The sequence below is a fragment of the Haemaphysalis longicornis genome, unplaced genomic scaffold (genome assembly GCF_048455015.1).
Source record: "Haemaphysalis longicornis isolate Haplotype H1 unplaced genomic scaffold, Haemaphysalis longicornis Haplotype H1 scaffold_4, whole genome shotgun sequence".
Taxonomy (NCBI): Eukaryota; Metazoa; Arthropoda; class Arachnida; order Ixodida; family Ixodidae; genus Haemaphysalis; species Haemaphysalis longicornis.
In genome coordinates this window covers 16165089-16178036 of record NW_027526361.1, presented here as the reverse complement: position 1 = coordinate 16178036, position 12948 = coordinate 16165089, and the positions used below count along the sequence as shown (strand labels likewise).

At 47.9% G+C, this 12948-nt stretch overlaps 1 protein-coding gene and 1 long non-coding RNA gene across 2 annotated transcripts in view; both read left to right on the top strand.

Annotated features, from left to right (window-relative positions):
- Positions 1–12948, top strand: part of LOC144178302 (proclotting enzyme-like) — a 439300-nt gene that overhangs the window by 5156 nt on the left and 421196 nt on the right. The gene's annotated exons all lie outside the window — the stretch shown is intronic.
- Positions 8152–12844, top strand: LOC144178298 (uncharacterized). The gene is made up of 2 exons (XR_013323992.1): positions 8152–8412; positions 12558–12844. It is a non-coding gene; the product is annotated as an uncharacterized LOC144178298 (long non-coding RNA).

The window sequence follows — 12948 nt, the reverse complement described above, 5'->3', positions numbered from 1 at the left end:
CCCCTGCCACGCTTGCCTTCTCTACGGATCACCTCTGTTATTCTTAATAACAGTTATCTTGCCTATGTGGAACGTATTTGCAGCCAGATATGTATGTGGAACGTATCTGGCTGCAAATTTAAAAAAGAAAAGAGGAACAGATCAGGGTTAGTATTTTTGTTTTTGAGGGCATTGGTAAAAACCGATTATGGTGTATTTTCTTGCGTGGCGGTTTTTTTTTTTTTGCGGTACCGTCATATTGTCATGAGCCGTTAATTTACGCCGAATATTTTTCGCAGGACTTGCTGAAACACGTCAGTTAGCTAACGTATATATAGACTGTTGAGTTCAAGTAGAAGCTGCGTTACCATGGCCTTTGATGACGCTGCTGAAAATGTTCTCGTTTTCTAGTGCGATTAGGTTTAGTGTAATTACATTACATTCAAGAGCGGCATAGAACCTACAACCTTTGTATGTGACAAAAAAGTCATTGCAGGCAAACAGTGAGCGATTCACAAATTAGCGACTTCAAAATCAAACCTATTCAAGCTAGCGAATCGACCGGCCAAACAATGTCTGCCAGCCCCGGGACGCTTCAGTTCTTTCCCCGGCCGGAAGTCGAACGGTTTGCGTTAATTGAAACCTTCCTACGCGGCCCGGTCAGCTATACAGGTGCAGCGCGGAAGCGGCTTCAATCAGGAAGCTCGTTTCCGCGCTGTCCCCTCTGCATCGGACGGAGCGATCTTCGTCGTCAAAGCTCCCGATCTGCCGTGTCGTGTCTATAATTTCGTAATTAGCCCCTTGCGTCAGGCAAAACGCCAGCCGTCAGCTGCACATTGTAGGCTAATGAGCGGCCCCCTAATTACTCGGAGCGCTCGTTCAACGCATTCCATTCTAAGCGGTAGAAAATGGACGCTGCTGCTCCTTCAGGTAGGCCGCGGCGGGGGAACAAAAATGTTTCGAATAATTACAGCACTAAAAAAAGTCTGCAGGCTAGTTTGGGCGGATCAGAATTGCGTACGTACAAAAGAACGGTGTGTTGTGCTGATATGCGCCCCAACTTTCTTCTGCTGAAGCGATACGGGCAGTGCCGGGGCTCGCTGTACCCCCTGATTGGTAGCAGGCGGCAGCCGAGGGAGCGGTATAACGGGACACGGAGGGCAAGATGAGGCTTGCAAGTAAAACGACAAAAAGCTACAAAAAAGACATCAGGAAAAAAAAAAAGCGGGCAGCACTGCGGTTGCTTCGAGGCCGCGCAACGGCGTGGAACTATCGGGCCGTGGGGTTCGCTAACTCACAATTTTTTATACTTTGGAATGAAAACTCTCTATGCTGAACATTTATTATAGGTTTGAGATAAAGATAAGAGTGAGAAATCTAAAGGAAGTTAAGTCAACATTACTAGGGCGTTCTGAGCTTATATCATCCCAACCAACAACGGCCTACATGTACTCGCTCCGCTTTCAGTACAACGCGTAACGCCGGAAGCGTGTGGAACAGCAATCACAGTGCACGGGCCAGACTTCCATCCGACTTTCAGAGGTCTTCTTTGTTTTCTTTTTTTCTTCATCTTCAAGTAAATATAGCCAATTTCACTCGAGATGCAGCCTGTTAGCCAGGCGACAAAGCCTGCAGGTCACTGGAAATTTCTTGATGGCTGTTAGACGGAGATTGCAGCTGGAAATTATCCAGACGGCAATTAATGACCGGTGCGGTTATTCATATGTCGAACACGCGACTTCAAGGCGCATTCGAAACGTCGGTCGCAAGAAACCCTTGTACAAAGAAGGATTTTGTATTATTATGTGCCCGGAATGTGATTCCCCTCCTCATAACAAATTTATGTAAAACTGACGACTACTAAATTAACCACAGAGAGAAAGAATTAATAAAAAAAGCATCTTTTTCTCGGCCCCCGAGAAGGGGGCCTTAAAGCACGCTATGCTTCGTACTTGAAGTTGCAGCCAGATGTGGGTTTCAATACAAAATCTCGCATTTCTCACGTACCTTTCCTTGTTCTTGTTTCATTTCCAGAGTCGGCCAGTGCTAATCCGCTTGGGACTTTTCTCGTAACCTGGTGTTCTTCTTGTTTCACTTCACAGGATGCCCGCGGCGCCCGCCAGAGGTCGCAACGTTTCCGCTCCTGCTCGCGCGGTCTGTTGGGGCGGCGCCTGCCATCCCGGGGGCTCCAGCGCACGCCGCGAGGTGGCGCTACGGGATTTTTCGCTAAGACTGATTGTTTGCTCACGGTCGACGCCGCCGACGACGCCGGCTTTTTTGCAACGGAGGCCTTTAACGTTACGCGTTAAAATGGAAACACCCGTGCGGTGAGGTGTCGGAACACGTAAAGATTCCCGCGCGGTCAAATCCCATAGCACTCCTCTACGGCGCGCCTTATAGGCCAAGTGTAGCATCAGCGCGCACAACACACAAAATGTTTATGTATGTATGTATGTATGTATGTATGTATGTATGTATGTATGTATGTATGTATGTATGTATGTATGTATGTATGTATGTATGTATGTAACGCTGGACAAGTTCCCGGAAATGTTATTTCACTCGAAGAATATTTTTCACGCCTGCACGCGCCGACATCCTCATCGATTTCCTACAGCGCGTATGTTCCAGGCCTTCGTACGTGGGAGTGTGCAATGAAGCAGATGTCGGTTCACAAGCAGGTGGTAGAGCGGAGGGATCGACTGTTTCTTTGCGACACGCAAAGCACACGGAACCGAGTGGCCTACCGTCGAAGCTGGAACAGTGGCGCGATCTTTCGGCCAAGGGCTCCTCTATCGCCGCGCCTTTTCTCGGTGCGTTGGTCAATAGAGAGCGAAACTCTGGGAGATCTCATTCACGCGCACACACACACACAGAGATATATGGTGTCCCGTGAACGCCGACTTGTTCGCCTGACTTCCCGATTTTCTCGTCTACCCTCCGGGAGGGCTCATTTCGCCGCTTACCGCACTCTACAACATTCATAGGCGGAGGACAATCGTCGTTTTGTTTTTGTGAATTTGAATTCTCTGCGCCAGCAGCTATTTGCCTCTGTCGTTATACGCGACTGTGTTCTGACAGAAGAACTCGTCGAAATACGCGGAAAGTAACATCTCTCGCTCTTAATCTAGCGCTACTATAAATACCAATGCTACAGGGTCGTCCTTTACGAATGCACTTTAAATTCTTCCGCACGCCAGTAAGATTCCTCTACATGTTTAATGCAACTACCGACTTCTGCTAGTAAAAGTACAAGTCAATCCAAATATTGTGGGTTATTTAAACTGTTTTAATGGTTACATGTCGGGTTATACGTGTGTACTTGAGGATTTTGTCAGTGTTTTCATATTAATTTGCTTGTCACCTATAACGTAAAGGACACTCTTGACATGTCATTTCGGCTGTCACGAAGTGGCGCAGAAATAGAGAAAAATATTCACCCCAGCCTTCTCGCCCTTAACTTCTTCCGCTACGTCAAATGCTAAGTAAGGAAAGCGCTGCGGGTTGACATTTACTGACGAAGACTGCGTTTTGCCGAGTTTTCGGGCCATAATGCCCTCATGCGTATTAGTTTCCGTAAATCAGGTAAAACGTTTCGGTAGATCGGTAGAGCAGGTTTCAGAAGACGAAGTAGAAGGTTTCAGGAGTGTCTACAGTGATGGAAATAAAGTTGCGTTAATAGGACGGGACGAACAGAAGAAGACACATCACACAGCGTGTCTTCTTCTGTTCGTCCTATCCTTTTAGCGCTATTTTATTTCCATCATGTCAGACCAACTTACTTGCCTGTCAGATTGGTTTGATGTCTACAGCGAAAAAAAGACGTGTTCCATAAAAAAACCAGCTTATGCACCTAAAAATTCTTCGTAATGACGGAAATAGATGGCACAAAATGTTTATATAAATACTGAGAGAGAGAGAGAGAGATAACCTTTATTGTGAGGAGGTGTCTCGAGGAGAATCGAAGTCCTAATGGTGGTGGCAGGCAACGGGCTGAAGGCCCGCCCCCTACTGGACGTCTTCTCATTGTCTTGTTGGTGGTCCCGTGGTTGCCGTAGGCCGGTGCCTTCCGGCGATCTCTTCCGCCCTCTTGACCAGGCGGACCTGTAGGTCCGGGCCGGTGCTGAAAAGCATGGAGCCTACATCCAACCTAAATAGAACCATATTAATAAGAGTGTGGGCACTCGATTGTGGACATAAAGTAGTCTGTCTACAACGTCGCTGGCCTACAGCTTCTGCTTTCACATAGTTTGAATGCCGAGCAGCCCCAACTCCCATATCAAGTTGGTTGAAGCTCTTTAGCGTGCAAGCTATTGCTTGACGCGGGAGTATTTATCTAAACTATATGTATAGGTGCAAGAAACTTTGCGGCCAATTCTGTGTCCGGCGCTGTTCAGCATGTCAGGGTCTGAAATAATGCTATCAAAATAACGAAGCTCGTCACAAAGCTGCAATTTTTTAAATCAAAGCATTTTGTACATGACCGGGCATCGGCTCCGGACGCTCCGTCATTCAGTTTACAAAAAGAATTAGGACTGTAGTTTTACTCTTCGAAGGTACTGCAGTTGAGGGCCATAGATTAAGACTAGGGGTGTGCGAATATCAAATTTTTCGAAAACGAATCGAATACGAATATCTATCTTCGAATATCGAATCGAATATCAAATAATTAAGGGGTTACGGGGGTTTGAAAACCAACTTTTTTATTTCTTTGTGGATTTTGATGATAATTCTGAATTCATTGCTGGCTTCGTTTGAGCGTCTGTATTTTTTTGCCGTTCGTGCATCTGAATGAACGAAAATAAAAAAACATGGCCGGGACCGGAAAGAGGATCGCTTGGCCGATCCAATGGTACCAAAATGGCCGCGCCCGCTGTAACAGTTGCGGAGATACAGCGCTCCGAAAATTGCCGTTTTTTCGCCCTTTTGCGCGGACATTTTGACACTGCAGCCAGGAAAAGTATTTTTATGCCACTTTGCGATGGTTTTAGGGAGGAAAAATTCCCAAACGCACGGGATAGAAAATATAGATACCGAATATGTTCTTTTCAAAAATACGATGTTTTGTCCTTTTTTCCGAAGTTGAAAGCCGCGTCCCCCCATTCAAATCAATCCAAATATTCGATAATAGCCGATTATTCGAACCCTTTCGAATATTCGAAATGTTTAGAATAGATAGTTTTGGAAGCGAATACGAATATGACATATTTAATATTCGAGTAACATTGGAAATTTTCGAATATTCGCACACCCCTAATTAAGACCACACCGCCCGCCTAGACGCGCACAAAAATCTTGTACGCGCAGGCGTTTTTGTTTCTCGCCTTCCTTTTGTATCTTCGCTCAGGTAGGGCCGTCATTGTATTCGGCCCCCGCCATGACACGGAGTCGCCAATTTCCCACCACACACACCTACGTGCAGGAGTGGAGGGCTCGTGTCGTACCAGCATCTCGGGGATGTGAATACTATCTTTTAAGGGAGTTCACTTCGGCGTGGCAAGAGCTACAAATGCATAAAACGCACATGTATAATGATGATGATTTATTGATCATGCCCTTTGAAACGGCTTGGCAGTGTGAGTGCTCTGGCCAAATAAAAAAAAACGCAAAAAGTTAAAGACAAACACATTCACGCACAACTTTCACACAGGAGGGTACCGCTGTACACTGTTGACAGTTCTCGCTCGTCGTAGTCAAACACTAAAGTGCATTGCTAGGCTGACGCCTGGACGCGGCTGTGCACAACAGTCCACCGTAGCGTTAGACGCCGCTTGGCCACCCAGACCACAGAGTTTTATAATAATATATACTAGAGGGAAATCTGGCGCTGCAGTCGCGGGCCGCCGTGGGAGGTGCCATTGCAGCTAGCGACTCTAGCGACGTTCCTCTACTACTTGGCTTGGTTAGCCGCATGGCTTCTTTTTTGTCTTTAATCCAAAATCACCAAAAAGGGTAACATCTTTTTCTTGTTCATCTTTCATGATGCTTCTAAATAATTCCTCCCAAATAAATTTTTCTGGAGCTATATTTTATATAACAAAAAGATTCGGTTAATCTTCTTCAGTAATATTGTCGCTTTTTGGCAGCCAAAGCCAACTTTTTAGCCTGTTGTTCAGCCATGCTAAGTAAGGACAAGTGGAACGCGCCTGCCCGGTTTTCGATGGAACGCTCGATGAAGCGCGGGTCCCCTAAGACTGTGGCGCCAGATTTCCCTCTAGTATATATTAGTATGAAACTGTATGACCCAGACGGTCGAGTTCCTCTCAGCGGGCTCGCCATCGGCTTCCTCGCCATGGCGGAAGAACCCAAGGTTAATAGTGGTCTGCCTTCTACCGCCACTTTAGTGAACCTGGAAGATGTCGCACGCTTGGCTCATGCTACGTCTCACCCTATTCATTTATCACGAGGAGCTCATAATAAAGGCGACAGCCGGCTGCTCATAAGCTACATATGACTCTCCGTCAGGCTCGATCTGGCCTGGTGGTCTCTGGGCATAACCATTATAAATGTGCTTGTGCCCAAACGAACCTGTTCCCTCTTGAGAAAGCACAGATCATATTGCATGTCCAACGAGTTTTGTGTGGGCTGTGGTACTGTTTTTTATCTGTAGCGTTTGTGATCTGAGGGACGAGCGCAAATGGCTTTGGCGTTCTTCGTACCACGGAACCATCCACATGAACTATTTTTATTTCCTTTTATGCCTCACACCCCCGTATTTTAACACATTTTTGATTGATGGCGATCAAGCCTATGGGTCATAAAATTAATTTCAACGGCCAGCTCCTACGCCTCTGGGGATGTGTCTGCGGGCCATGAAGCATTCAATTCAGCGCTCTGTGTACGTGTGGTTGTTCGAAGCAACCCAGAGATTTCGATGATTTTGTTTTACTCCGCTTAAAAACCGACAGGAAAGAGCAATTTACCTGAAACCAAAGAAACCACGTATGGTATTGACGTGATCATCGACCCGCCGTGGTGGCTCAGTGGCTATGGCATTGTGCCGCTGAGCACGAGAACACGGATTCGATCCCGGCCGAGACGGCTGTTTTTCCGATGGGGGCGAAAAATGAAAACGTCCGTCTGTATGAGGTTTCGGCGCGTTTGGAGATCGCCAACGGACTAAATTATTCCGCAGCCCTGTACTGCGCCGCAGCTCTAGCCTATAGGGTGCAGCGTCAAATGTACTAAAATTAAAAATAAAATATCCTTGCCCTGCACCAGTGCTCTCAAACTAGGACATTCCTAAACTGAAACTGCTAAAAAAAACCTTTGTATAGTTGAAAAAGTAGTACGGTAGTCTATCTTTTTATATTCTGTGGAAAATTAGGCTACAACTGAAATCTTTTTATCGCATTGTCATATTTAAAACTAGCACCTGGTGGTGAAGAATTTGAGTTTTGAAAAAAAAAAAAATCGCAGACAGCGTTTACGAAGATTTCAATAAAATCACTTATGTTATTCTTGCACCAAAATCTACGTAAAGCTTCTATTTCCGAAATGTACAAAATATCCTCAAGTGGCTATTTTCACGACGAGTTTGCGGGAGAGCTTCCCAAGTCATGTTGAACACCCACGCGCTCGCAAAAGCGAACCAACCACCGAGGTCTCATAAGGCAATGAGGACGCAAAACCGCCTAAATATATACGAGGCACGGGGACTTGGAGGAACTAGATAGCGACTATTAAGGATATTGCATAGGCTGTGAAGCTAAACGTTTGCAAAAGATGATTAATCCTTGCCAGCGGCGATAAGCTCTAATTTCCGAGTAAACCTCACTCGAACTTCTTCAGTCAACTCTCGCAGCGTGTTCGACATCGCCAAGACAAGGGAACGGATTTAGGCCTGCAAGTTGCTGGCACCAGAAGCTGGTTCGGCAGCCCAGTGCGGAGAACCGTTATGAGGCGTGGATGCAGGGAAACATCGATGCATACGCATCACCATTGACTGATGCCTCTCGGGTGGGGTGAACGGTGTCCGCCTGGAAGCAGAACAATGAGAAGTCTAGGCTGGAGCTGCTGCGCAACACAGCTGCTTCGATTCCCGCGATTCTCGGGCCGATGCAGTGCCCCGCTGAGACGCGCACTGGCCAGAGATGCCCAAGGCCGCCGCTGCGGCGCGGACTCGCGCGCCAGCTGCGACGGCCAACGATGCAGCCAGCCGAGCAGGCATTGTGTCCGCGTCGGAGCCACGCGACCGGCTGCTTCTGCCTTGGGCTGAAGTTCGTCGTTGTCGAAACGGCTCAACGATGGACGGCAGCCCAGCGCTGAAGCGGCTGCCTCTCTGCAAACGCTCTGTACCACGAGGGACAAGCAGCAACAGGTAATCTGCACTGCGCACGCTTTGAACCAACGCTGCCAATCCACGCTGGCCCTCTAGGCAGGCAGCCCTCATGGCACCGGTCGGACCGCAACCATCTGCCTTGGGCGTTTAAGGTACACGCACTTTCCACTTCTTCACTCGCACATTTCTTCTATTTCCTAGATAGAAACGCTGGCTGTCAGCGTCCAAGGTTGTGACGAAGCCCTGAACTGGAACACCTTCCCTTGCTCACTCACTCCTGAATGGACCCCTGTGGGAGGATCCACGTTGTAGTGTTCGAAGTAGCTTTCAGCCCCGAGGGATGCATGCTACCACATTACTCATGAAACAGCGCACGAAAAAAGTTGGCATACGTAATTATCTGTGGCTAGCTTTAATGCACTCAAGGATCTCGCACTCCGCACAAGCCTGTTCGTGTGGTCTTGAGCGCGTCGTGACGCCAGCTGGAGCGATACTTACGGCGCAACATCCAAACAGGTTCAAAGTCGGTTGTGGCAAATTCGAAGCAAATTACGATAGCCTAAAACGGAATTATAGTCATTCCTATCTTATGCAATCACATAACAAGCGGAAAGCCGCTTTTGTAAACCACAGACCCACACCTGGCCTAACTCTGCAGCTGTAAATGACCTCCCGGGGTTTTTAGCATGCTTTCCTTGTTTGGTTTCTGCGTTGAAAGTGGTTGCTCTAGTGAAGAAAGCTCCCGGACGACCACACGGAGGTAGCGTCAGCAAGGTGGTTTCGAAAATACCGTAAGGTCTTACTACGGCGCGTGGTATCAGGCATGGTGCACATTGGGACAAGTGTCTGTCCGTCCACCGACCATTACTTTCATGGCGAAAAAAAACCGCCATCGATAGCTAATGGTGAGATACCATAGTTGAAGCTTGCTTCTGATCTGAATTATAAATTCATAGCTTTTTGACCATTACCATGCTAGGACACGTGTCATTTCTTAGCTGATGGGTACAATTTCTCGCAACAGTCATCGTGATTTCCAAGTACGCCAGGGGGACAGTGTAAACAAATTCGAGCAGTTGAGTTAGCTTACAATAAACATTTTGTTGGTACTCCTCAGCTCGCATTTTATTATTGCGCTCCTCTGTGTAGGTTAAGCCAATTATGCAATATGTTGTTAAGATATATAATTCTGTGTTATGAAAGCACGTGGACTGTTCCGCCCGCATGTTGTCACGTGCACGAAAGCCACACAGCGCTCCTCTCAAGTATGATATGCGGAATGCTGGTTCGGTGAATAAGGGACGACGTTGACTGGTTGGCCGGATCTAGATTTACAAGGACTTGTCGTGCGCTGCTTCGCCACAGTGGCCCATTTGCAAAGAGCGAACACAAGCCTTCGCCATATGTCTGGCGAGAACGCGGAGAATGGGCGCAAGACATCTATTCTTACCAGAAGGTGCCTTCTGGGATGTACTACGCCCTGCATCCAGGCGCATGCAGCCACCTTCCTTTCCAGAACACCGAACAGAGACATCGGTCGCTGCTTCGCTTGTAGCAGAAAGCATGTGACGCAGGGACAGACACAACCAATGAAAGTACACTAACGGAAGGACGCAAGCCTAGCTGGTTGGGCCTATGTGGCGTCCTTGATCACCTTAAAAGTATGCGCGGTACTGCAAAGATGTGACTGCTGTAGACATTTTCACTCAAGGTTCAGACTTCAGTTGCGACAAAAAGGCACTCGATGATGTGTGCCGTCACTGGGCTGTTGTTGTTTGCGGTTTGAGGTTTGAGGGAAAGAGAAAGGAAAGGAAGTGCACTGGGGATATTTTTGGGCTCGGCAGCGAGAACACATGCATACAACCCAGTGCGAGGAAAGGAAGTTGAGGTGGAGTGAAAGGACAGGACAGAGTGTTAAATAGATAAAGAGAGACGGAAGGATAAAAGGTAGGGTAATTCAGTCCGTGCACATCAGTCATTAACACGGCAGTCCGGGCCACAGCCGCTGTGCGAGGCCGCTCGCCTCCAGCGAATGGAGCAGCTGGACGAAGACTTCCTGTTGGGTGGACGCAATACCCTTCGGGAACAGAAGGCCCTCCATGGCGGCACAGGGAAGGCCTTGGCTCTCGGTAGAGCTCTGCTCTTGTCGCCGCGTGGTGAGGGCAGTGAACAGTGGGGGCAGGTATTTTGTTATTTCTATCGCGAATGATATGGAGCGCTGGCAGCGGTGTAAAGTCTTGACCACGAGAAACCAGTGTCACACTCAAGCCGGCAACAAAAAACGTAATATTAATCGACGGTAGAAAGACGTCACTTCTCGAGGCACGTCTTCTAAGAGATCAATAATCGACTTTAGCCTTCTCTGCGACATATAGCATCGGCGATTTCAGTAGTGAAATATGAAGAAATAAATAGGCACAAACTTTTCTAAACTTAGAGATTGAAAGGGCCCAGAGGTATATAAAGGAATTGGCTGTGTCGGTAAAGTACAACGCCGTGAATAGAAATATACCACTCGGGGCAGCAGCAGTTGCTTATTAAAGCAGAAAATTCCCGAAAAGGGGGGCGCAAACAACTGGTCCTGCCATCTCACACTCCTTTTAAGCACTACGATTTGTGGGGCCATCAATCGCGAATGGCCGGGCGGGTTTGGCGGAGCTCCTTTAACTATTGTAATAATAAAAAAGAGAGGTAGAGACATGTAAATGTAAAATCACTGCATCTTGCAACTTTCGCTGAACACGGGTTAAATCAGAGTTTTGAAATCATGGAGGGAGCCGGGTTCGGAAAACCCAGAACACCACCTGTTCCCCGAAAGGCACTGAAGGTGGCAGCGAGATCGAAGCAAAAAAAGCTGCCATTGTTTATTCGCAGTCAGCAAACTTATACTGTCTGAGACACACTTTTTGCGTAGCGAAAGTGCTTTTTCACCGCGACACATACCGGGCTCCCGAAATTCCTTCCAGGCAGCGTGATGCAGGTGACGGCCGCCATTACCGCTCGATTTACTTCGGCGCCGTGACAGCCCTAATCGGTGCTGCACTCGCGAACCCTTTTCTCACGGGGAAAAAAAAAGAACCCCGCACACGTAAGAATCCGAAAACTGTGCAGTACATTCAACAAAGAGCAGGATAATGCAGGCGGTGGCAGGCGCAACAGACGTTAAAGCCAAAGGACACGTACTGTGTCAGCTGCTGGCCGTTTTGGTGCACTTTCCTGTCGCGTCGCAATAAATGTGCACTCGCCCTTCGAACGGCCGCAACGGAGAGATTTTTACTGCCAAGCTTGGCCCGTTAATGACGCCGTTAGCGCCATCCGACGTTGGTGTCGCGTTTAAGCACAAACGACCCCACCGTGCGGACTCGTATGCGACCAATCGCACATGTTTTCTGCGCTTCTGCGAGCTCACGCAAAACAGAGGTTAGGCGCAACTTTTGAACTGTTTGCTGCTAAAGGTACGCGCATGCGTCGTTAAAGCCGCGTGCAGACGAATGACAAACTTCGCAGAAAAATGTTGCGCAGGAACAGGCTCTTCGCAACGCGAGCGGCAGTTTTAGTTGTGGAGTGCACAACGGGTCTCGGTGCGCAATAAATCTACGTGGCACAAATGCTCCGCTTCAAATAGTTGTGCTCGGGTATTCGAGGGAAAGGGGGGGGAGGGGGAGGCTTCGGCCTCACTGAGGGAATCAAATTCTTCCATACGGTATACTGGAGCTGCGGTGGTCGCAACCTAGATTTTTATGCTCGGCAGTGAGATTTCTGGCGTTACGTTACGGTATTGATTAAAAAAAAAGTGTCCGCTGTTGCAAAGCAACGACAGACAGGTTGTAAGTGATGTCTTGGCGCAGTCCTGAGGAGAAATTTCTACCGAGTGATGTTCCTGAACACTCTGCAAACATTAACGCAGGGAAAGTTTTGTGTTTTGCTCCCTTGAGACTACGTTCAACCGGCATCCCACTCAATGAGAGGAGGATGCATTAACCGCAATCAAGCTTGACTTTGGGCTAGTTGGGTATGCATGACACCTTGAAAAACAGCGCAAAAAACACCGACGTAGAAAGGTTACACAGACACGAGTGCTGAGACACGAGCGCTCGTGTCTGTGTAACCTTTCAACGCCCGTGTTTTTTGCGCTGTTTTTCAAGGTGTCATGCATTAACCCTATTCGTGAACGTGGCAGGTGCATTTTTATGACTGGCCGCCACTTGCAGGAAGGACCAACGTGACAGCAAAAACATTTAAATAAATGAAATTGGTCGCATGAAATATTGCTTCATCAAACCCCTCTTTCCACCAGAACTCCAGAAGCTGAGGCGCATCACGATGTTCACCCTTGTTTGCAGTAGCAACTTCTTCCAAACGTGTGTGCAGGCACGCAAGCAGCGTGGAGACGTTTTGACACTGTTTTATAGCCCACACTGGAGACCATTGGGTGTTAGAAAGACCACTGTGAACTGCGACTGTCCACGCCCCGTGTGTTGAGCGCGGCTTGGGCTGAAAGCCTGAGGAATGCCCTCACCTACGGGCATTTGATGTGCTTTGCTGCGGTTTTGGAAAGAACATAAAAATAAAATTTGCCTATGACGCAGTCTGTTTTCTCTTGACATGTTAGGCCTAATGCAAACACAAAAGCTCCACCATGGCACCAAGAAAAACGTCGGCGCGTTGGTGCTGACGTGACAGGACAA